The sequence below is a fragment of the Elgaria multicarinata genome, chromosome 6 (genome assembly GCF_023053635.1).
Source record: "Elgaria multicarinata webbii isolate HBS135686 ecotype San Diego chromosome 6, rElgMul1.1.pri, whole genome shotgun sequence".
Classification (NCBI taxonomy): domain Eukaryota; kingdom Metazoa; phylum Chordata; class Lepidosauria; order Squamata; family Anguidae; genus Elgaria; species Elgaria multicarinata.
The window spans coordinates 15,329,774-15,356,230 of NC_086176.1; the positions used below are offsets into that span (position 1 = coordinate 15,329,774).

The window sequence follows — 26,457 nt, forward strand, 5'->3', positions numbered from 1 at the left end:
AACCCCAGACAGCACGGCCAAAGGCCACTCTGGATGGGTGGGGATGGTGTGGGTTGTAGTCCAAAACATCCAAAAGGCACCAGAATGGGGAAAGCTAGCATATACTGATAGGTATGTTCAGAGAGGCCTCTTCTGGAATGGAAATTTATTCAATTATCTTCTTGCTTATACATATATATTATTACCATGAGCTGTTGGTTATTGTTGTACCCTGTTTTAGCCTCGTACATTTCCCTCCCATTCACTAACTCTGTATTGGTTGTTAAGAGGGCTGGGTGGAAATAAAGATGGAATAAAAGTGTGTGTGTGTGTGTGTGTGTGTGTGTGTGTGTGTGTGTGTGTGTGCCTGCCTGCCTGCCTGCCTGAGTGTGTTGTAGATATGAATGCTTTGTTACTTTTTGATGGGTCGGAAATGGACACATCTTTGTAGGCAATGCATGATAACTAGATAAAAGCTAGCATGGAATTGGTGATTTTTTCCCCTCCGTCTGTCTGTCCCACAAATTGAGCAAAAGTGGGCCAGTACAGAACATTTTCCTAATATTTTGCAAAGTAGCTGTCTAGACTTTTTGATGAGAGACCTCTATTATATTCAACCTCCTCATTGTGCAAAGACTGAGAAAAGATCCCAACCCTGTTTTTATTGGGGTTTGAATCAATATTTGTTATATGTGAGCCATTTTCAACAATGAACTGGAAAGGTGTGGTCATGTATTAAAATAAATAAATTCCTGTGCATAACTAATTGTATTTATTACAGTTGTAAGAACATAAAATTGTCTTTCTAGATCAAACAGGCTTGGTTCTTCACACGTAACAAGAAACCACTATGGGTGAACTTCATCACATGACATTTCATTATGGTGGTGGGCGCATCTGCCATGTTGAATATTCAGGGCATAGTGGAGGCGTGCTGTAGCTTCTCACTATGTGTGAACACAGCAAGGGTGAGTTGTTACCCACCCACAACCCTAAAATAGCCCATGGTTTCTGAGTGGCTTGCCAACCACTCCAACAACCCATCCTCACCATATTCGCATGCAATTACAAGCTTCAGTGCCTCTCTGCTGTGCTCGAATATTTAAAATGGCGGCTTCACCCATGGTGGCTTTTCATTACGTGTGAACAGGTCACAGAGTTTGTCTATACACACACTCAGCCATTTATCTTCTTGGTGTGGGAGAAATGAGCATCTGTTTACATCGGGGGGTTAATTGAACTTATTGATTAATTGTCTTTCTATTGTATTGGGTTTTAAATTCTTTTTATCTTACACTCTGTCTTGAGAGAATTCTGCCTGTAGAGGTGGTAAAAAATAACAACCACAGTTTAAATAATAAATAAATAAAATTGTGTCCCCCATGACACACATAAGTTAGTGTGCAGCTTACAGCGTGAGGGCTTCTTCCCCATAACTGCATGTGTTTAAGCTTTAGTCTTGTAAACTTTCCCCTTCCAGAAAAACATATTGTACAAACTGGGCCTCCTCATATTCACCAGTAAGCACAAAGCCCTTATTATGATGTCGTATGGTGAAGAGGGCTATGCGCTCTGGCTTGCTCCTCCACCAGGCAAAGAAAGTCAAAGGCTAGGTAAGTGTATGGACCACCCCACAGAGAGAGAAACAACAAGAAATGAAATGAACAGGTAGGGAAGCATGTGGCTGAGAGAGATAGTACTTGTGTCAGTGCCAGAGAAGAACTGATATATGTATGCAAGGTCTTTGTTGGCTGCCTCACATACAACCCCAGCATACTGGCTATTCACCTGGCAAACAGTCTTCCGCAAACTGTGGGAGTGAGCCTTGGGCTTGTGCAACCACCCCTGTATTGAGTGTGGAGCCTTGGCTGTGAATAGAACCTACACACATATATGTTAATGCGAATAGGCCCTGGTCATATGGTCTACCCACCATGGAAAAGTTGGGGATAGAACCCATACGTATAGCCTACTATTCATTTAGGCATTTAACCATACAGGCTCTGGTCAGCTTTAAAGGTTCTACATACATATGTTGCCAATGCGGAGAGGCGTGCAAACTCATGGCTGTGAACTGGCCCTGGGTGTCTGTTAGGGTGGCCGTGTGCCCTCTGTTACGGAAGACAGAGTGCTCTAATTGAAGGGCTGCCAGAGGACCATCCTCTAATTTGAAGGCACCCTCTATTTGAAGCGACGTCCAGTGTAAGTGTCTTAAACCAAAGGAACCATTGAAAGGAAGGTGCCCCAAAGATGCCCATCAACAGCAGCTGGAAAGCAGGCTGAGCAGGGCACAAAGGTCACCTGGCCACAGTCTTCCACATTAAGGTGAGATCACTGTATTTCTATTTAAATTATAACAATTATCTCAAAATGCACACCTATACGCATAAAATAGCATATGCAATTTGGTGTCCTCTTTCACCCTCTTTGTTGGTGATTCATAAATGCCTCCCCCTCTAGTATCTGTGAGGGAGTGAAAAGAAATGAGAGAACGGGAGTGAAAAGAAATGAGAGAGTCTTGGGAGTAGCTAGCTACAGGCCTTCTGTTTGCACATAACACTAATCTATAGTTTATTTAACTTGTGGGTTATTGAATTCTGGGTAGTCATGATGTGTGAATCTGGTCATGCTAACAAACCTGGTTTGTTGACCTCAAACAACCCAGAAAGAGAGCTCAGAGTTTGTTGTTGCATTGTGAACTCTGTGTTGTTTAAACCATGGATTGCCATTATATGTGGACCCAGAAATGTGGGTTGTTCATGGATTATTTCATCAGGCTGCAGAGGTAGCAGGCAAAAGTGGTAAAAAAAACCTCACAGCTGCTCTCCGTGCCAATACAACAGCACTGCAAAGGCATTTGTGATACAAGGGAGGGGGCGGGCAAAGCTGGAGGGAAACAAACAACCCAGGGATGAGAAAACAAACCACAGTTTATTCAATCATCCACCAGACAAGCTCTAGGTAGGGCACAAAAGATGTGCTAAATGAACCGTGAGTTAGTTTTATGTGTGAACCAGGTCATTATATAATCTTTGATTTTGAAATAATAAAGGTCAAGGTAAATTGGCTGAACTTGAATACAAAATATATGATTGTAAAAAACAGATGACCATCAGAAAAAGACTTGTCAGAAGTAGCATGCAATTGAAGTAGGGACAGTAATGGAGGTGGTATGTAGGTTATAGAGAAGGGAAATAATTTTTGATATGGGAATTCTGTCATGCAAGTTGTGGTGAAGCTGAAAAATATTTGGTACTCTGTTCCAAAGTGCTCTTGTCACAAAAGATATTAGTGATTTGTCTGTAAGTGTCAGCAGAGATTTGAGACAACCAGGACGTGTGTCTTCTTCCTTCATAGGAGAATCTGAATTGTCTAAAGTGGGCTTTATATCATTCCCTTCATTGTAGCTGAAGTAAAAGGATTTCATATTCTCTTTTAGTTGAAAATTATGTTTATTTCTATTAAGACCTATCTTCAACTTTTCTACTTTTCTCTGTTTTTTTTTATTATTATTTATTAACTTATTTATTGGCAGTAAACTTATATAGTCCAGTTGCTGGGGAACATGGGTGGGAGTATGCTGTTGCACCCACATCCTGCTTGTGGGTTCCTGGTTGGCCACTGTGTGAACAGAGTGCTTGACTATTTATTTATTTATTATATTTCTATACCACCCAATAGCCGGAGCTCTCTGGGCAGTTCACAAAATGACTAGATATGACTAGATGGACCCTTGGTCTGATCTAGTATGGCTTTTCTTATGTTCTTACAAGCTGATTCTAATGAGGATTGCGATATTTAAATTAGTTTAAACAGTAGATCAATCAACAAATATGTTGTTGATTAATTGGTAGAAGCACAATTTAACCAGTGAAGGCAGATTTTAATTGGCGGAGCTGAAAGTTAAGAGAATCTTTCTTATTATCATGAACGTTAATAATAGTACTTTAATATTATTTTATGTTACATTATATTCTATAATATTATACTATGTAATAATAATATAACCATCTCTGAACTATAGTCCACAGAAGCTTATGTCAGAATGAATATATACAGCCTGAAGGTGGGACAAGACTCTTTGTTGCTTTTGCTTCACTAGACTAACTCGGTCCCCTCTGTAATCTGTTTTAATTGTTGAGGTTATTTTGTCTCTGGTGGGTTACTGTGATGAGGAATTAGAAAGACAGTGTTTCCTTCAGCAGCTCATAAAAGAACCTATAGTTGAAGTCTTTGTAGCATGCAAATGTATCCAATTAACAATGCAATCCTTTACCCACTTTCTTGGGAGCAAGTTCCATTGAACTCAATGGCACTAACTGTTGACAAGTATAGTAGGATTGTGCTCCCCTTAGAAGAAATCCTCCGATGTTGGAAGCTTCCAAGTATCTCATGCCCTGCTGGGCTATTGCCAACAGGGCAGAAGGAATGATGGAGGCAATCTTCACCTCTCCTTCCTCCTATTGTAACATTCCCCCCCAGACAGGCCTCTGCCAGGGCTGTAGAGGCGATAGGATTTCTGGAATCCTGGACTCTCCCCACCCCTCCTCGCCAACAGGAAGGTCCCCTTTTCCTTCCCTCAAGGAGGCCACATTTGCCTCCTTGAGAAGCAGCCACTATGGTTCCTTCCACAACAGCTTCGAGGGGGCGGGGCATTCAGACGGAGATTCTGAACAATCCTATGTTCCCTAGGACACTCTCCCAGGGACCATAGAATGATTGAACAGTAGAGTTGGAAGGGGCCTATAAGGCCATCGAGTCCAACCCCCCGCTCAATGCAGGAATCCACCCTAAAGCATCCCTGACAGATGGTTGTCCACCTGCCTCTTGAATGCCTCTAGTGTGGGAGAGCCCACAACCTCCCTAGGTAACTGGTTCCATTGTCATACTGCTCTAACAATCAGAAAGTTTTTCCTGATGTCTAGCTGGAATCTGGCTTCCTGTAACTTGAGCACATTATTCTGTGTCCTGCACTCTGAGATGATCGAGAAGAGATCCTGGCCCTCCTCTGTGTGACAAGCTTTTAAGTATTTGATTGCTCTCTCCATTATTTATTAATCAATTGGCTAAAGGCATGATTAATTAGCTAAAACAAATTCAGGCAGTCGATAGTCCTAATTCGAACACCTTTTATATCTCTATATTATCATTTCTCTGTAAATTTATATTTGTATTTTATCTTGGCCATCGATTATCCCTGTAGACCTGGAATGGTTGTCCTAAATATATTATATTCTCTAGATGGTTATGAAATTCAGTTAAATTGATCAGTCTATTTCTGCTATCTGTCTATTACTTGGAACAACACTATCTAAAGGGGAAGAGAGTGGAAGGTCTTTACTCATGATCCTGATTTTTCCGGGCTTAAAGATGACTGTGTATGTGCACATTAAGTTGGGAAGATATCTCTGCCAAGCAAGTCTATACAGCTGACTGGTTCATGAGTCATCCTCTTTAAAGTCCTGCCTATACTTTACAAAATGAAACAATGATGTACTCTACAATTCACTGCAGAGATGTCACATGTATCTCCCTCTGTAGTTCCGTACAACAGAGAGGTGTGTTTCCCCTAATGATCATTTCTACCTACTTATAATAGCACCAATTAATGCTTGAAATATACCGGAAGGTAGAAGTACAGATAATATTGATGAGGAGGAATGATAGCACAAAAATATTGAAAATAAGTACTTTATAATATCCTATACATGTTTATTCAGAAATAAGCTCCACTGCTTTCAAGGGTGTTTACCTCCAGGCAGGGGCATTGCTAGGCCTAGACCCTTAAGACCCCTGCCCTGGATCTATTTCCCTGGGCCCCAGATCTATTCCTCAGAGCCTCAAGTGTCCAAAAATGCCAATGCCAGATTTCCTTTTAAGCTTACAATTGCACGGGGTGGGGGCAATTTTCCTTCAGGAGGGAGAGAGAGAAATGGGATGGGACTCAAGAGATTGCAAAGTAATTGCACTTGAAGAGAAACTATTGATTCTGGATGATCTTGGGTGGGGCGCAAATTAAAGTTGTTGTTTTTTAATTTGAGATGATTTAGATAAGAAATTAATTGGCTTGCTTTGCCCTCTGTGAAATTTAAATAAATCCTAGTAATTATTTCTAAATGTGCATATAAATAATATGCAAATGCAAATTTCTGCTCCGTGGGCCTGGGGCTCAAATCTTTTAAGTACCTAGCAACTCCCCCCCCCCCCCGCTCCCTGGTAAGTGTGTTTAGGATTGCAGCCTAAGGGATTTTGTTGTGGGGTGAAGCCTTTAGGTGTACAACTGGCTAGAAAGGGACAGGGCAGGCAAAATAACCTAGCTACTTAGATTCTAGAGAGGGGTGGGACAAGGAGAAATGACTAAGGAAACATGGGTAAAAGCAGCTGGAGCCTAGAAAAGGAGATGTCTAGAACGTAAGAGGACAATGAGAGCCAGTGAAGGCCTAGGAAAGGAAGGTTGGAAGACAGGATGGCCCAAGAAAAGAGCCTGAGAAAGGAAGGAAAATGGGGAGAGAAAATGGGGAAAGAGTACATGTCGAAGAGCTGGAAATGGATAACCAAATCTTTAGTGGCAGATCTTCACAGAAGTGTAGCAGATGACTGTAGTTAAAGTGAATATTGATTTCAGTTCCTAGTTCGTTTAAATTAAACATTGTGATCTTTCATATGCTTGTGCAGGATGTCTCCTACTTCTTAACACACCTTAATCCCGAGCAAGGGAACTATCTCCTGGGAAAGACTCCCCCATCAGTCCATTGAAGAGAATGGGCCAAACACAAAAGCGCCACCATTCTCTTTGTGTAACTTCCATTCATTTTGATCAGGCTTACACAAAAGGGTGGAAGAGAAGTATTAGCCCCCCTTCACATGGCTGTGGCCCTGCCCCCAAATGACTACACATTGGTGGATATTGACGATGTCTGCACATTGCTATGGACATCTGAACTGACGAAGCCTATGCATGTCTAGCTCCTCACACATCAGCTTTCATGTATTCAGGACCCCCACACGATAAAGAATCTCAATAATATGAAAGGCAGTTTATTCTTAAGCATAATCAGTTCAGATGTCTGCATCAATGCATGGATGTTGCAGGAGTGAGGCCCCGTTCTGTGAAAATCATGTGATTATTGTGATCATTCATGAGATTTACATATGAAGGTGGCTATTGATATTTTTTTTAGCTCATTTGGCTTTAGGGAGTTTTATTGTAAGTGGAAATATCCCCTATTCTCAAATTGGTTGAAAAGGGAAATACGGCCTTTCTAATAGAGAATGATGATTCTTGCTTATTACCTTGTGAATTATATCACACTTTATTACTCTGCCTTCTTTGAAATCCTCAAACAAGTACCTGTATCTAGACTTATTAAATTGATAAACTGGTAAAAAACCAGAAAGTGAATTGATTGCCATCTAGTTAAAACTCATTAGAAATTCACTCAGTTAATGAATTTAATAAGTTTTGCTAAATATCTACAACCAAGAAAAAACAAACTTTAATGTCAGGGTATGTTACTTCTTCCACTATAAAGCCAGCATTTTGGCAGTGGCTCAGGGTAATTTAGCAGTCTGTCTCAGTCTAGCCAAACATTTCAATTTTATGTTCCTAAGCAAAATTAACTGTTTATTTTTCAAGACACCTTTTCTGATTGATTTTGACAGCGGAACAGGGCATTGCTGCACTAATTAAACATCTGGGATTATCAACTGAAAATTAATCTTCATACTCAGACTCTGCATTGGTTGAATGTCTATCCCCAGGAGACACCAAAGACATCCCACTGGACATTCCAAGGGTTAGAAATCCCAGGCTCAGAAGGCTACTAATTTGGCTGACAAGTCATAATAGTGTCTGAAAACTAGTACTAACTAACCAATTAAACTAGCCTAATTTCTTTGGGAAATAAAAATAGATCGGATTTCAAACTCTACTCTTTGGTTCCAACACCCCCGCCCACCACCAATGGGAAGCAACCTCCATACTGAAATGATCATACAAACATTTATAAAATTGTAACTTTTTGATCCTTTTGCTTTATACTAATCTCAGTTTTTCACAACAGTCCTATGAAGGAAAATCTCCAAGGAAATAGGTTCAGAACTGAGGTCCAACTCTGTTTGACTTCAGCGTGGTTTCCCCTCAAGTAAGTGTGCTTAGCAGGTTTGCATCCTTACAATTCCAACTCAGTGGACTTCATGGCTGTGGAGGAATTTGAACCTGGCACACAGAGCTACTCCTGAGATGTTTATATATAACCAAGTCCTATCCCTGTTTATTCAGACCCCAGCAAGCGTCACTCAGTTTACTGGGACTATTACTGACAGGTAAACATACACATGACTGTGGCCTAATTCATCAAGAGCTCCCAGTTATTTCAACTTCTGAATTTGTGCCTGGGTCTCTCAGATTCATATCCAACAAACTATCCACCTGCTGTGCCCTTCCACAATGAGTGGAAGGGCATATCATTAACGTGTGTGTGTGTGTGTGTGTGTGTGTGTGTGTGTGTGTGTGATCAAGGCTTAAAAATAACACTCAGGATATATCCCCCCCTTTTTTTTTTCAGTGCTTGCTGTTGGTGACAGTTTCCTGTGAATCTGCAGCATGGTTGCCAGATGTTCCTCACTTTTTTGTAAAGGGTTGTCCAAAACATGACAGCCCTCGCGCAACTTATTTGATCCTTTCCCCTCCCCTACACCCCTCCCCACTTTTCCTTCCAGAACACGATCCCCCCCCCCCCGGAGTGTCCCTTAAGAAAAATAAAATAAAAAATCGTATTTAGCCAGGCTGGTCTGGAGACACAGCCGACTAATGATCATGCCCCAGCTGAGTCGGGCGCGCAGGCAGGCAGAGACACAGAGTCCATCTCACTAACAAGCCTTGAGAAGAGCTCTTGCTCGCATTTAGACAGCAGACACCATAGCAGAGTTGCTGCTGTTATTGTGCCTCTAAGTTGTTAGACACGATCGTGACAGCAGAGCAGACAGGCTGCGGCCACAAAGGCTGCCTTTGCTGAAGCTGCTCTCTTTCTGTGTGTGTGTGTGTGTGTGTGTGTGTGTGTGTGTGTGTGTGTGTGTGTGTTGGTAAATAATTGATTCCTGCTCGCTCTCTTTCTCTCTCGCTCCCTTCTCGCTTCGCCTCCATCAGTCAGTCCCCAGCTTTGTCCGGCAGCTCTTTATTCCACCCTACCCCCCCCCCCCCCAATCCTACCCCGTCCTAAACGCATGATGGATGGAGAGAGCCAGCCCGGGAGCTCAGCGATCAGCCTCGTGCAATCGCCCAGCCGTTCCAATCGATCGCAGCAGCCCAACCACCAGCGTGTCGGCTTCAGCCAAGAAAAGAGTCGTCACACACGTGCACGGGGCGAGGGGGGTTTGTTTTATAAAGTCAGGATATATTTTCTTGCCAGGTAGACAAAAGGAAGGAAGTTCGGGTGTTGCTGCTTTTTTTTTTTTTTTTTTAAATGTATTTAGTGCTTCAAAACAAACCCCCACCCACCTCTAGACACTTTGTTAGGATTCACTCCACCCAAGCAGACTCTGCTTAAGGATTGTTTGGCTTGGAGAACCGTAAAGACGGGGCGCAAGGAGGCCAAATCGTGTGGTTGTGCGATGGCCCTCTTCCCTCCCACTGCTCCTGGAGCGCCAGGAACAAAGAAGGGGAGGGGAACCGAAGGGATGGTAGAGTGAGGATGATTCCGGGTTTGGCTTATCGGGTCTGCCCAAGGCAAAGCTTCCCAGTGTTATTGATCTCTGCACATTTCACCCCGTGGTCGTCGTCGCCAAGAGAGGTTTCCTGTCTCTGTGGAAACTCTCTTCGGATTCCATGTGTCAGAGCTCATCTGGGAAAGCATTTCTTCCCCCAGAAATGTATTGGCCAGGGAAAGCCGAGGCCACTCTTCGCCAGCCTTCTATAAACTAGTTTCATGTAGAAATCGTCATATGCAAGGATCGGCTGCATATACAACGCGTGTTTGTCCATCGCATAAAGCTCCCCGACCCGTTTATTAAATATGTACCTATTTATTTATTTATTACATTTTTATACCGCCCAATAGCCGAAGCTCTCTGGGCGGTTCACAATGATTATTGTAAAGAAGTACTATGTATCCTACCCCATCATAGTTCCACCATAGAAAAGACATTTAGCATTTTTAATTTAACAACAGAGTGGTGACACACATCCTTATTTTTAATTTTTGATCAGACAACTATTATACCTACAAGAATGGAGTGGGGGGAATATCTTCCCCACCCCCACCCACTCAATTTAGGAGGGAGGGTGGAAAGAACCAGTTCTTCCGCTCTGTAGTCCTTTTAACCTAAACTCAGGGTTTTAATCCGTATTAATCCGGAATAATGATCTCCGACTTGATTCCGATTACCCAGAAGCGGGCAACTTGTGGCCCTCCAGATGTTTTGGTCTACAAATCCCATCATCCCTCACCATAAGCTATGCTGGCTAGATCTGATGGGAGGCGTAGGGTAAAATAGAGAGGAGAGGGCTATGTACACCACTATTTGTTTCTTGCAAGAAGAAAAAAAATGGGATATAAATGTAATTATAAATAATAAAATGAACTCGAGGGCCCCAAGTTACCGACTTTCAGTTTAGGCAATCACTATTGCGGATGAGAATGTTCCCTCCTCGACTCGTACCTATCCTTTGAAAGGGTGAGGAATATCCGCTCTTGCAGCACCTTGGTGATGAATACACCAGGATGATTCAAAGGGCGCTAACTAATGGGGCAACCCTGATCCACGTCAGGACAGGTGATGTCGACTGTGCGCCTTTAGTGGTCACTGGCAGAGTTACAATGCTAAATGATCGCCCTTGTCCAGCCAACAGTCATCACAAAAAGCACCTGGATTGGTAGGAAGGAGGCTTCTGATAAAGCTTTATGATGCTGGCTTAATAACAATAAAGCCAGCCCCTTCTGGAATCTGGAAAGCCCTTCGTGACTGAAGCTGCTAGCTTTCTCGGAATGCAACCATGGCTCAGCAACAATAATAATAATAAAAAAGAGATGAGCAAAGGATGTTCGTAAGACTGGCGCAGGGGTGGCTGTTTCAAGCAGAGAGGGCTCAGGGGACCTTTAGCTGGGCCGATCACTGACTGTCTCTGCATGAGTTCCTGTCCGAGACAGCTGCACATTCACGGCTCCCCACTTTCTTTTTGTTCCTGGCAAGTCCAAGTGGATGGAGCTTATACGGAAGCAGGGGTGGGGGGTGGGGGAAGGCTTGCTTTCTCCATGTCTCTTGTGTCATTTGTTCTGAGGCCGACGGCGTAGCGTAGCCCGAGCCAGCGGTGGCGATGGGAGGAAGGAAGCAGCAGCCAGCGAAGGGAGTTTCGTATTTGGTGGTTGTCGAAAGGGAGCTGAAATAGCAGAGGCAAGAAACTTCTTTTGCCCAGGAAAGGCCAGAGGCGGAACCAGTGCTCGGATCTGGCTGGTGCCACACACAAAAAGGAGGAGACGACAGCGCACACAGAGAGCTACGCACAAAGGCAGATTCGGATATTATTACTTGCAGCCAGGCGCACACACTGCTGTGTATGCGCGCGCGAGCTCGAACAGGCTTCCCTTCCATCGCCCGGCACTCGATCCGGATCCGGATCGGAGAGCGGATTTTACAGCGAATGCCAGTTCTTCGGGGGTGGGGGAAGCGTGTGTGGTGAGGAATCCACTGCGTGGATGCCCTTCGCTTTCCCTTCCCCCCTCCAACACGGCGTGCTGCCGCTGCTGCTGCTTTTGCAGGGAGGCGGTGCGGCTAGCAGCTGCTGCTTTTCCTGAGGATACTACCGTTGTGTTTTGTTTTTCTTCCGCACCGAATTAAACCCCCAGTAACCCCCTCATTGGCCAGGCAGGAGGGGACGAGCGAGGGGCAGCTGCTTGTAGCGGCAGGCGGCTGCCGTCTCTTTCTCCCCCCCCCCCCCCCATTTCCTTCCACCCACCCCCGGTGTACTTTGCGCTGCTGCTGCTGCTGCTCCTCCTCTCAAGGAAGTTTCCTCCCCCTCTCTTCTTCTTCTTCTTCTTCTTCTCCTTCTTCTTCTGCCGCCGCCGTCGCTGCACTTCCCCATATTCCGCTGCCGGCCTGACCGCCCGCCCCAACTCCTCGCGAGGGAAGGGCTGTGACCATCACCCCCTCCCTCCTCTGCTGTGGGGCTGGCTAGGCTGGGTTGGGCACAGCGACCCGCCGGCCCCTGAGCGAGGCCGAATGCCGGTGGCCGCCAATTCGCACCCCCGCGCGGTGCAGCAGCCGGACTCGCGCCCCTTCCCTGCCTCCGCCCGCCTCCGGGACCGGGACCCCGCCAAGCCCCACCACCACCAAGGGGCCGGCGGCGCCGAAGAGCGCCAGGAGCCCCACCGCCACGGCCAGGCCGGCAGGGAGGCGGCCGGGAGGGCAGGCGGCGGCGGCAGAACGGCGGCTCCTTCCGGCGCCCCTTCGCCGCCCCTTTTGCTCGCTTTCTCGCCGTCTTCCCCGCCGCTGCGTCCCGGCGGGGGCCCTTCGCCGCCGCTGGAGCCCCCCCGGACTCGCTCCCGTTCTCGTTCGGGGTTCTTCAGCCTCCTCGCCATGAACGGCGGCGCCACCGCCACAGCTGCCGCCGCCGCGCACTTCCAGCCGCCGCCGCCGCCGCCGCCGCCGCCTGCCCCACCGCATCTCCATGGGCCGAGCCTGCCCGAGTTGGGCGCCCGCAGCCAGGGCAGAGGGAGCCCCGCTGGACACGGGCACCCGCGAGCCCCGCCGGGAGTCAGGGCGCCCGCGCCAGGTAATGAGGCCCAGGCGGGGGCTGTGTGAAGAGAGGGGGGCAGGGCGTGGGGGCGGGCTGGGAGCTCGGGTGGGGTGCGGGGGGGACACCCGCACGCGCACACACTACACTACACGGGCGAGGAATGTGAAGTAATTAATATATATATATGGGGCAGACGTCGTGTGAAGAAAGAGGCTGGTGAGGCAAAAGACTGAGGCAATCTTGGAAGGAATGGGAGGTGACAGGATGTCTGTGGGGTGACTAATAAGTGGGTGCTGAGGTGAATTACACGTGAGGATCTGCTCAAGTGTAAAAAGAAAGAAAAAGTGGTGAGCGAAAATCAGGACTGGGTAGGGTAGAGGGAGGAAGGGGCATTGGAAAGGTCTTGGCAGCCTTTAACCTAATCATGTTTACTTGGAAGTGAAGTCCCACTGAGTTCATTGGGACGTAACTTCCTAGTGGAGGTGTGTTTAGGATTTTAGCCGAGGAAAACGTGTGTTTGGAATTGCGCTGCTGTGTTCAAGTTACTGTCCTGAAAGCCTTATGGTTGTTGAAATGCCCTAAAATAATTTTTTTTCTAGTCTATATGTTGATTGCTAGAAGGAGGACCTTCACTTTTGGAGGAGGTGGCAATAAAACGAGGAAACTGTCAGGACAAAAAGGATGTGTTGGGGAAGATGGATAAATGAGACACAAGCTGAGGAGTTTAAGACTGAGACTGCATTTTCTGAGAGAGAGAGAGAGAGAGAGAGAGAGAGAACAAAAAACAGGTTTAAACCCCAGACATAAACAGTATTCCGGTTTTCCGCAATAGTTGACACATGCTGCAATACTTCTCCAAGAGTTGTTTAGCCTCATCCTTTCCCCTTCGCAGTATTGCTTGGTTCTTTCTTTGTTGGTGTTGAGCGTGTGTGTGTGTGTGTGTGTGTGTGTGTGTGTGTATGTACGGAAGTATGTATGTATTATCTCCTAATGAGAAGAACATTAAACATGCTGACTGCTTTCCAGTGGAGGGAAGGCCTTGCGCACTGAGAGGTTTTCCCTTTGAGTCCTCTGCTCCTTGCCACTGTTTTTGTGGGTGGTGGTGCTAGATCTGCTAGGGAAGGGGCTCCTGGTTCTTCAGTATTGAACTTGTGTGGCTTGTAAATCTTTGTGGATGATTAAAACAGTGTTGTTACTCAGAAATTAAGCTGGGAGATTTTTGTCCCTGGGATGAAATGGCAACAGTGTGCACAGGGAGATGAAAAAGCACCCATTTCTCGGGGTGGGAGCGAGTGGGCTAACGGCTCAGCAATAACAAGCCTGAAGGATTATAATAGAATAAATAAAGATGGTGAAGCTCTTCTGGAAAAAAAATCGCAGCTGGTAATTTTCAGAACAGCTAAAACATTTTAGGTGCACTGGAGCAAGAAATAGTGTGGCTGAGCTCAGTGTGGAGTTGAACCTAACAGGATCATGAGAGAGGGAGAATCAAAATTTGTGATGCTGGAGGACTTGAAATGCCTGCCAAAGAAAACTCTCAAGCTTGTTGCTTACGCATTTACTTCAGTAGAAAAGCTGCTGTCATATAACAGTTAAAAGGATATCTACAGCAAGTGTACAAGAAATCATTTCCTAAACATATTACGCTGGTAGTTGTACTGCCATAGGTAGAACTATGAATTATGCTATTGCTAGGGAAACTTATAGTAAACTTATAGACATCTGATAGTAAAGTAGTTACAATGTCTTTTTGTCCTCTTAGAATGCCATTGTGTACATGTCTACTCAGAAGTAATATCCATTGAGTACAGGGAACGGCTATAGCTCTGTGGTAGAGTACATGTTTTGCATGCAGAAGGTCCCAGGTTAAAAACATAAGAACAGCCATGTTGGATCACACCAAAGGTCCATCTAGTCCAGCATTCTGTACTCACACACCATCCCACCCAAGTTCCCCAGCAACTAGTGTACGTAGGCATACCGCCTCTGATAGTGGAGGTACCACACAGCCATCAAGACTAGTAGCTGTAGATAGCTGGGTGTTGATAGGTTCAGCCCCCAGCAGAAGTTCCCAGATTTAATTTCCAGAATCTCCCAGTAAGGGTGGAAAAACTCTTCCCTGAAATCCTGGGGAGCCGTGGCCAGGCCTTGTTCTCATTCGTGAGCGGGCTTGCTGTCTCCTACGTCACCGCCACATCCATTTTATCGCACAAGCCATGATCAGCTCCTTTGTAGGTTGTGTAGTTTGATGTCCAAACTTGGATAACCAGGTTTTTTAAGGGCTAAACAACCCAGCAGTTAACCCATGGTTTGTTGTTGGATTCACCATTGGGTTGTTTAGCCCCTAGAAAGCCCAGTGATCTGTGTTTGGATGTCATGCTGCACAACCTACAAAGGAGCCTAGTGTGGGCTGTATGATAAAGGGAAGGAAGCAGGCGCATGGTAGGCAGTGCGTCCACTTGAGCATTGGGTTGTCGTTATGCATGAACCAGGTCAATGTCAACAATACCATGCTAGATGGACTAAGGCTCTGATTCTGTGTATGGCAGCTTCCTATGTTTCTATTTCCTTATGGGCTTTATCCCAGGAAAATGTGCATAGGACCTAAGGTTTATCCCGGGATTGTTCCAGGGTCGTCCCTGCCTGCTCCCGGGATATCCTGTGTGACCCCGGGACGATCCCAGGATAAACCTTAGGTCTAGCTAAGGTCCCAGAGTCCTTAGTTGTAACTGTTTTCTTAAGTTAATATAGTCTGTGGCCCTTTCTACACCTAAGGGTTATCCCAGGAAAATGGAGGGATTGTCCCTGCCTGCTCCTTGGATCCCCTGTGTGGCATTTGGATGCATAGGAACGATCCCAGGATGATCCCAGGATATAAGGCTGGTGTAGACATGCCCTGTGTCTCTTCAAAAGAGCTTATGTTGGCTCTGCTTTTGACACAAATACTGAGTTTGCACACTTGTTGCAGCCCACCATGGCTTATTTAAGCCATAGTGGGTGCAGCGCATGTTGCCTGGCTTTTTAAATATTAAAAAATATCATGGGGCTTTATGAACAGTAAGTAATACAGTAATGTAACATTTTCAGGGGTTTCATGAGTAATATGGTTTTAAGGTATCACTACAGATACTTACAAAATGGTATTAATAGTTACTTGAAACAAATGAAGTGGCATGGCTTCCTGGAAGTCACACCCTCTGCCTTGGAAGTTCTTACTCCTAATTCCAGATGTGTGTGGGCTGGTTGAGGTTACTCTGTACTGAGGGAAAGGCATGCTGCAAATTCCTGATGAGAGACTCTTATTGCATTGCATATATGAGCTCTTCTTTCAAAATCATATTTCATGTGCCAAAATGAGTCCTCTATCAGATCAAGCCCCTACATTATACATTGAAGTTTCACTGTATAAAACAACTTTTTTGGGGGGTATATAGAGTATTTTTCTGCACCCACTAAATGTTAAAATTTCTTGTGCTTTTGTTAAATATCCGTTTGAACGAAAAATAGATGACATTACATAATTAATTAATTAATTGCTTTGCAAATATGGGTCTTCCGGTTAATACTAAGGAGTTCTTGCTTACCTTAAAATGTGCACACACCATGTACAACCCGGTGAATTTGCAGTTGTTGGGCTGGAATCAACATGAAAGTTACCTAGTCCAGTTTCCTGCAGGATCCTGTTAACCTAGCATTATATGTCTCAGGTTGAACAGTACTTATGGGCTTTATATGTATTTCTTTCATTGGGGCAAACTATTTTTTTGAATGTTGGAACTGAATTTTAGATAACCAGGGAAATTTAAATACAGCCCTTTTTCTTGAATTGATTTTGTGCTGAGCAGGTGATATCTGATATTGAATGTTAGGCCTGCTTCCTGGTATAAGGGATTATTTACAATATTCAGTGAGAGACTGCTTTTTGTATGAAAAACTAAAATTCATGTAATGGTAAATATTACTTAATCTGCATTCTAAATATTTTGGCACATGCTTTGAAATATTCCATTTTATGTATATTGAATACTTATGAAGTCATTAAATGAAGCCATGTGGAATAAACAGCAAAATATGTGACATAATGTATAGAGAGCATGTTGTTTGGATGGTTCAATGTATAATACTGAGTTATTTTTAATACTTAGTTAAAGTGATTGACATAGTCCTAAGGCATGGCCAGTAATGCTAGTGTAGTACTTTCAAATAAATGGCTTTATTGTTTTATGCTGGGATATAGTAGTTTTTCTTTTCTCTTTTTAAATAGGGTTAGTTCTTCATAGTGATGCTTGGCCTCAGAATTAAAGAATTTAGACATCTCTGTTAGTACAGGCACAGTCCTAGGCACGATAACGTGGTAAACCTTACCAAGATCAATGGGATTACTCCCAAGAAAGTGGGCATAGGATTACAACCTTAACAGAAAAAGAAGATGGAAGTTGAGCACTCCTATAAGTCTCAGAGACAAGTACAGTACTTGATTACATTTTTATTTAATTCTCAGAAATTAATTGAATAGGCTTCCAATTAATTATTCAGTGGTGAGTAAACCAGTTGGGAGTCCTAGCACACTGGCTGGCCTTAGTGGCGAGCCATTATTTATGGTCACTTACTGATCTGTTTTCTTCCCTCCCCTGGGTCCTCCTACATGTGCAGAGGACTCAGGAAAGTGGAGGGGAGATCTCATTTCACACTGGGCTTTAGAGATATGGCAAAGTACTGATAATATCTAGTTGCTTCTGCTTGTGCCAGAGACCTTCCCAGCACAAAGCAAGAGATTCCTCTCTTCCCAGATTTCTGTGATGTACCTAGAATGGAAAGTATTTCTCACTTTATGCTGGGCACCCATCGGTAGGTAGTAATCAGAAAAAGACTTGGCCACTGCTGGTGACCACATTTATTGGTTTTTGAAACGAATGCTGTTCCTTTCTATTTTGTCCATACGCTTAAAAGAAAACAGTGGCTATTCCATAATTCCTTGCATTGAGTAAAGATGTGTACATGTGTTTGTGGAAATTATGCTCTTATAGCTGCCCCAGTAGAATAAAAGAGGGAATTTTGTTAGGTTAGCTTCCCATGTAGCTGAAATTCCATTTTCTGTACAACTATTAACAGTGAAAGAGCCTTGTCCTCCTTTGTAGTTGATAATGCTTCCCCATTTTTGTTGATTCTTTTTGCTCTTTCTCCATCTCTTAAATAAGCAAACAGGTTATGGGGATTGTCTACTGGTGGTTCCTTCTGACCAGTGCTCTACCAAACTATATCTGCCTAGGAAGACAGACGTATTTGCACACTCCTTCCATATCATTCACACTTCCTATTTTAAGCACCCAAGAGGGCGATGGTACTAAAGTACTGCTGGTCAAGTACAAACTGTACAGAGGTGTGAGCATGTAGTAAACCATACAAATAATAATAATGCCAGACTGAGCAGGTTGTTCTGCTGTGTCTTTTTACAAATGAGAAATCTCATTTCATTTATGAGTGAACAAAAATATCAAAATGGGGTAGCCATGTTAGTCTGTTGTAGCAAAAAGAGTGGAGAGTGTTGTGGTACCTTAAACACATTTTTATGACATAGGTTTTCATGGATCAGTCCACGTCATATGCATCTGATGAGAATATAGTCTGCAAAAGCTTTTACTATAATAAATCTGTTGGCCCCTAAAAGCCCCCCCTTTAGATAATCTGGTTTACAATGTAATTTAATACAACCATGTTAAAACCTACACTCTTTGGAATATATTCAATGTTAGTCTAACCTAAATCTTATTCTTTTGAATAGGACTGCTCTAAATGGGACTAGCTTTGGATGCAACCCTATTAATCTTAATCTGAAACCATGAGCTTTATTTTTATTATTTATTAATTTATTTCATTTCTGTACTGCCCAATAGCTGTAGCTCTCTGGGGAGTTCCCCCAAAATATACATCACAATACAAGATACTAAAAACATAATATAAAATCTTTAACATACAAAAATTAAACCAATTTAAAGAGCAAAAACATTTACAATAACTGGACTTGATAGGAACAACTGACATAAATGCCCCATCGTATGTCAACAAATGCCTGGGCATAGAGAACATCCTTAACCCGGTGCCAAAACAATGACAGGTTGGGTGAACCTCAGTGGGGAGAGCATTCCATAATTGGGTGGGGGCAGCACTGAGAAAGCCCTCTCCCTTGTTGCTACCTTTCGAGACTTCCTTGGAGGAGGCACATGGGAGGAAGATCTCTGATGTTGATCGTAGTGTGGGGCAGATTCAGGTTAGGAGAAGCGCTCTGTCAGGTATTGTGATCCCGAGACATGTTTTCCAGTCTTTATAGGTTAAAACAAGCACCTTGAATTGGGCTTGGAAACATACAGGCAACCAATGCAAGCAGGGCAGGATTGGTGGTATATGTTCGGCTCTTCTGTTCCCTGTTATTAATCTGGCTTTTGCATTTTGCCCATGCTACAGCTTCTGAACAGAAGCTGCAGCTTTTTGTACCTTTCATCAGAGAAACTGAGTTGAAACCTGGTTTTTATGTAAAAAAAATGATGGGAAAAATCTGGCTTCTGAGTCAGATTATAATAATAAAAATGGCATAATAAATTGCACACTTCTATTATAGTGGGCTTTGTCCAGAACCTAGGAATTGGCAAATAATCACATGTGCTAGGATCCAGGAGGTGTCATCCTATATCTTCCAGGAATCATCTACTGACCCTGCTTGGCTGATCTTTTATGTCTCTTTTATACCCTGTAACTACCTGAACTCTGCAGTCTGTTCATTTTTCAATGTTTATGACTTTACTAACCTAACAAAGAGCATATTTACTCTTGATTTCTTGGAGAAACACTGTTTTCTTCACTATCAGCCATATTTGGAAAGTGCAAGGCACTAAGCGACTTTGCTTTGTGCCCCTGCATGTGGACGGACAACCAAGGACAAATCTATTCTCTCTCTCTCTCTCTCTCTCTCTCTCTCTCTCTCACACACACACACACACACACACACACACACACTAAGCTGACATAATACTGTAGTGATCAATTGGCATCATAATCAAAGTTTTGGATTATGCTCCTAGGCTAGTTTCATTTATAACAAAATAATCTGTTTTATTTGTTATAGTAAACGATTTAGTAGGAGTGCTTGTTTAAGTGATGTATGAATTACAAAATGGGAGAAATTCCAGAGGGGGATTGATTAGGGATATACCAAAAACAAAACAGCAACAACAACCCTACCTTTGTAACCCATCTCACTGGCTCAGATGAGTTCCGAATCAGATTGTTTTGACTTGGACTGACATTGTGCTTTGGGTCAGAACCAAGCCCTTGCCTCACTTTCTGAAGCCTGTGGTACTATTGACTACACTATAACATTATCAATTTTTTTTTTTTGCAAAAATGCACAAATTGGGAGGAATAGTATCTTTTTCTGAGGGGATAGGTGCAGTTTTTTGTGGTAGGCAGTTTGAAGGTGTGTGTGTGTTTTAAAGTCATGCTCTGCATTCTCTGTGATGTAATAGACAATTTGCATGAGTGTGACTTACAAGATAGTAATGCTCCTATGTAAGTTCCCTGCAAAATTTCAGAAAAACAAGTGCAGTTTTTGTGTGTGCGCAAGGTGAGCCTTTTTTTTTTTTAAGGAATGTCTCCCTCCCTCCTGGTTTTGTGGGCTCTGTTCTCTGTTGTGTGGCTGTGTTACACACGTGTGCACTCACGAAAGCCCACCATTGCTTAATTTACCTGCGGGGAGCTGTCACCACGTGCCTATGGGTTCCAGGCTGTTATGTCATGCGAATTCAAATGGCATGGGTTGTTTGAGGGTTAGACATACCTCCAATAACCATAAAGCAAGCCATGGGTTATTTGTAGGTTTGCACGACATGGCAAGCAGGGTGCCCTACTTTACAAGACTGATAGGTGGATTAATAAGGCTCTTACTTCTTAAAATACTTATTATAAATAAATAATAAATATAAATAAAGAGGCTTGCCTGGCGCCCATGTTGTACTCTTTTTGGCACCGGTAAAAAAAAACTCTTTAGTTTCCCAGGCTTTAAAAGAAACGAGTTAGTACTTTTTAATTCTTTTGCACTGTTATTAGTTTTATCTTGTTTTCTACTTTGGTTTTATTCTGTTTTAAATTTTGGCCAGATTTACACCAAGCAGGACGTGGCACCATAAAAGCGGTATGAAAGCAGTAGATAAAAGGCAGGAGCCACACCAAGCAGGATATAGTGGTATGAAAGTGGTATATGGTATTTGTCAATGGGCCCCAACAGTTGTCAGTGCACTTCAATAACGCTATAAAGCAGTAGTGTAGCTTCTGCCTCTTATATACTGCTTTCATGCTGCTTTCAAAGTACAATATTCTGCTTGGTGTAGATCTGGCCTTTGTTTGTTTTATGAACATCCCAGAGAGCTACAGCTAATGGTTGGTATAGAAATGTAATGAATGAATGAATGAATGAATGCTTGGCCGCCATACATGACTGGTGGTTGGCAGCATTTGGCTGGCCATGTCACAAGTTGTGCGGAACTCAGGTCCACACAACTTGTCATTGTATGCAAGAGTGTCATTGTAATGGATCATTTTAGCTGGCCAGTTTTCAGATGTACCCTTTGTTTTGATAACTCTAAACTCACAAGGTACCTTTTGGGTTATTTCTGTAACTGCACTAAGATCAGTTGTCATTGCTTAGTCTTCAACATTGTTTCAGTTTTCTTAAACACACACACATACACACACAGAGTATATAACCTGCTAAAAGGCTTGTATTTATAAAAACTTCACTATCAAATAGTGCTGTGAAAAGTTGTGGGAAACTATCTTCCCAAGCTACTTTGACTTCAGTCTGTGCTTGTGTTTGAATATACAAATCTCATTATATGAAGGTTATAAACCTCATGGAAAGTTGCTGGTTCATAACAATCTTGTCAGGTTCTGTGCATTTTAAACAGTGTGAATATTGAATTGGCACAACATTTTTTTAAAAAAAACATTTTACAGCAGACCTGCCTAGACACATTGAAAGCAATGGAACAAATTGGTCATTACTAACTTGTCCCGTTGATTTCAATAGGTCATGTCTAAGCATGACTCTGTCTGGATTGAACCCAGTATGTTTAGTTCTTCTTTGTCATTGAAATTTATTTATTTATTTATTTATTACATTTCTATACCGCCCAATAGCCGGAGCTCTCTGGGCGGTTCACAAAAATTAAAAACATTCAAAGTATAAAACAACAGTATAAAACCATAATATAAAATACAATATAAAAGCTCAACCAGATAAAAACAGCAGCAATGCAAAATTAAAAATTTAAAACACCAAGTTAAAATATATTTATAGACTGTTAAAATACTGGGAGAATAAAAAGGTCTTCATCTGGCGTCTAAAAGCATATAATGTAGGTGAAAAGAAGCAAAGGTGGCTTTACAACAAGTCGCATTCTTAAATTTGACTTTACCAATAATGTAGGTTTCTGGTGTTATGGACAGCATCACAATCCCCTTAAAATACAAGGCTGTTTTCTTAATTTATTATACTGAGCATAATCTGTGCCTGCACAATTTAAAAGAATTGTGATTGATTTTTGTTTCATGAAAACTGGACTTCCACCTTCAAAGAGTGTTGGGTCTTAATACATTAAGGGTACAATCCTATGCATGTCTAGACAGAAATAAATCCTACAACGCCCAGCGTTTATTTCTGTCTAAACATGTATTGGATTGCACCCTAAATTAGTTTAGTGAGAACTTGTAAAGCAGACACCTCACAGTGGCTGGTTTGTACATAAAGCTAACCTATGTTATGGGCTGCTGCATTCTGAGTAATCATGTTCGGTGCAGTGATATGGGACAGCAATATTTCTAAAACAGAAATCTTTCTGGCATTTTTTCCAGTGCTTTATTTTTCCATGGAATTTTTTTCATTGCATAAGTTCAGTAATAATGATGGGATGCCAATTGGAAATACAATATTAGGCAAGCTTGGCAGATTCAAAGTTGTAATTAATGTTTTTCAGGTTATTATTTCTAGCAAGTATGTGAAAGAATACATATATGTCATCAAACTATATGTTTATGTATATATGTCTATTAATGTCTATTAATTAACTCATGATTTGCCACCATTATATACAAACAGGCTCTAAATGTGAAATGGAAGTAATCAGTAGCGAGGCAAATTTGGAGGTATCTAAATTACTTTAGTGGGAAAGAGGTGAACTTTTGGTGCATTAGGATAATCACGAAGGCTAAAGAAGCCATGGTGGCCTCTTCACCGGCTCTCGCATGTGTTGTGCTTGTGGCAGTGATTTGCCTAATTACCCACAATGCAGCTGCAGCATGGGTTGCTGTGTCGGCTGAACCCAGCATGCTGTGCAGCAAAGGTGGTTCTTACCAACACCACAACCCCTACTTCGTGCCATAGTATGCTTTAATTTCCCTCATCAAATATTTCAGGTCAAATACTTGAGGTATATTGGGAGAAAAAAATTAACATGGAGTAGTTTTTAACATCTAGAAGCATGCCATATATGAAAGCCCCTCCCCCGCATTGCATGCACTTACCAAGAGCTAGTATGGCTGCGTTTGGATAACACAATAGTCAATGGTGAGTTAATAGTCAATTTCACAAGTGATTATCGAGGGAGTACTCCCCACACAACATGATTATAATCAACCATAGTGCGGATTAAGGCCAGCGTTGAGTTGACTGTTAGCCAACTATGTGTTTGATTGACACATCCCCACCCTCTCCCTCCCCTCAGTCTTCCCGCTGGTATCCCATCAGCCATTGCGAGTTCTGCCAGCTCTGGACTAGAGCGGCAGCCGCTGCTTTGGTCACTCTTACTAGGAGACTCTGTAGTTGCTGAAAATAACCAACTGTATGTGATGAAATAGTCAACGGAGCTGACATGATAACCAACAGTTGTTCAAATAGTCAACTCTGCACAGCGTTGGGTTATTTACTTTGGTTATTTTGGCCAAATAACCATCTGTGGTGTGAAAAAATCCTGACAGACAACACAGTAACCAACTATTGACTATTTAACCCACCGTTGACTATTAAACCCACGATTTGTTATTGTGTTGTCCGAACCCAGTCTATGATACAATTAGACTCGAAAGAGCTGAGTCCATGAAACTCACTGGCCGACCTTGGGACGATCAATCTGTTAGTGGCGCCTAACCTTCCTCACAAGGTTGTTGAGAATGTAATGGGATAACTCTATTTATCCTGACTTTTTTTTTTAAGGGTGGGACGCAGTTTTAATAAATAAATGGGTTACTGTGAATCCAGAGGGTTGGATCCATCCTTAGTCAGGCTTGGAGAAGACTCATTGAAATAAGTGGGACAAATTTGACATAATTAATGTAAGTCCTATTGATTTCTAAGTATGACTAAATCTGGATCCGATCTGTAGAAAAATTAATCAAGTGCCTAACATGACTTCTTTAGAGCCATTCACACATGCATGTTCATTACTTGGCTGGAGCCACTTTAGGGAGCAAGCTCCATGTTCAAAGGAAGAATACCTCTAAATATAAGATGCTAGTGGTGATCAATCTGGGGGTAGAGTGTGGTGAAGAGTAAAGTTATGTTCATTGTCTTTGGGCTGCTCAACTGGTATGCTGGACTAGGTAGAATCTACCAACAGGGTTCTTACGTATTTGCAGGTGTGAATGAGTCATTACAGAACGTTCGAGGTGACATGAGGACATATGAATTTAGAGCATTTCAATGGAGTCGTTTCACTCACTTTGCTACGAGTCATCTGCTCAGTAATCAAATGATTTATGTCATGTGCAAGTGTGAACTAGTCCAGTTACCTTTATTCACAGCTTCTCTGTCACTAGAATCCCCCCCTCTCACACACACACACACTTTGGATAAATTATTGTAGCATGGAGAGGCTTGGTGAATTTAATTACATTTACCCAAGTTGGTGAAGGATTGTTAAGGCTTGGATAATAGCAGGCCAGAGGTTTGCATTACTGCCTTTTTAAATACAAGCAAAACACTGGAGAATGAAAGATGGCAAATGGTTGAAATAATTTATAAGTTCACCTCATGTATTGCTAATCATGTTACCAGTTTAGGGAGCATACTTCTGCAAATGAAAGCCTGCGTCTGAGACTTTAGGCATTCTGCAGATGTAACATAAATTGCACTGTTAAACTAGCTGTGCCTATGAATAATAAAATCTGCAGACAGAAGAGTACTTCATAATTGAGGGGAAGATCTATTTCTATATGGTATATTAATATGAAATATTGGGGAGTGAAAGGGAATTGTTCATTTTGCTCTCTATATATTGGGATTTCTCCCCTTGAAATATTGGCTGAAATAACATGACGGGTTTATCTAGCAAGGGCTTTGTGAGTCTGTAACTCCTATTGATTTTAAATGGGAGTTTAGGATCCATTAGTTTGCTGAATCAGCCCTAAGGCAGTTGAAGTACTAACGTCCCTTCATGTAATGCTATAATCTGAGGCATAGGAGTGGACATCTGCATAGCTGGAGTCCATCTGGATATGGCACGAAGTCAGCAATGCTTTAGCTAGAAATTAGGTATGAATGATTTGGTGGTGCTACTCTGCCACAATCTCTATATTTAAACTGAAGCCTGATAATACTAAATCCCTGTAGTCAGCTATCTTTAAGAAACTGTTACAGTGTTATACATACAAGCAAATGTTTGTTTGTTTTCATTTATAATGCTTATCAATTTATATATGTCTGTAGATAGATAGAAAATATTCAAGTTGCAATCCAAGGCACATCTGGAAATAGATTTCACTGAAATGTATGGGACTTAATTACAAATTATCCAGGCATTTTGGCAGCCAATTCAGTTGGCTCCAGACTTGTAACCGAGCAGGAATAGCTGACGAGGAAGGGAACCAATTCTAATGGGAAATGAAAGTTTCTTTTAGGTTGTTTGTCCCATCCAAATGACTAAAGCAGATATACATGGGCAGGTGAGTTAGTGATAGTTTCTTCAGGCCACTAACGTGCAAGACTAGGGCCATAGCTAGATGGGGCGATATCCCGGGGCGATCCCTGGGATCATTCCTGTGCGTCCACATGACGCACAGGGGATCCCGGGAACAGGGAGGGAAGATCTCTTCCTTTCCCCGTGATATGGCCCTACCCTTTCAGCCCGCTTTTTCCGCTGTCTTGGGATGATCCCGAGACCATGGAATGTGTGGGCGGTTGTTGTGGTTTGTCCCAGCTCCACGTGGTTACTCACAAGGAGCTGGGAACCACGCACGGGGTGCAGAGCTCCTCAGGAGCTCTGCACCCATCGGGGGTGGGGAGGGGGGGAGCGGGGAATTTTTTTTAAAAAAAACCCCGTACCTTTGAGCCCACGAGCGCTCGTGCACTTCTTCTGTTTTTTTAAAAAAACCAAAATGGTGGGCGCGACGTTCTGTTCGTCTATGGCCGTCGCGTGCTGCATGTAAACAGTGGGGGAAATCTCGTGATAAAAATCTTGCGAGATCCTCACCCCTCTGTTGTGCTAGACCCGTAGGTCTAGCTGAGGCCTGAGTTGGCCATTGCCAACTGTTGGTGCCTCTTGGTGCATAACAAAACAGTAGCAGTTGCAACTAGAAGCAGGACACACTCTTGACTGGATATAAACCTTTGTGCTGCTATCGCATCTGTGGGTGCTGCATAGTTGCTTTGGCTTTTGACCAATGGGCGGCAAAGCTCTCTGTCACTACTTGTGATTAATTTG

The 26,457-nt window shown here is 43.0% G+C and overlaps 1 protein-coding gene across 2 annotated transcripts in view; it reads left to right on the forward strand.

Moving 5' to 3' along the window:
- The first annotated feature begins 12,671 nt into the window (after positions 1-12,671).
- Positions 12,672-26,457, forward strand: part of RNF38 (ring finger protein 38) — a 95,679-nt gene continuing 81,893 nt past the window's right edge. For both annotated transcript variants that reach the window (XM_063129092.1, XM_063129093.1), the window contains exon 1: positions 12,672-12,748. The gene's annotated coding sequence lies outside the window, so the exon portion shown is untranslated. The remainder of the gene's footprint in view (positions 12,749-26,457) is intronic.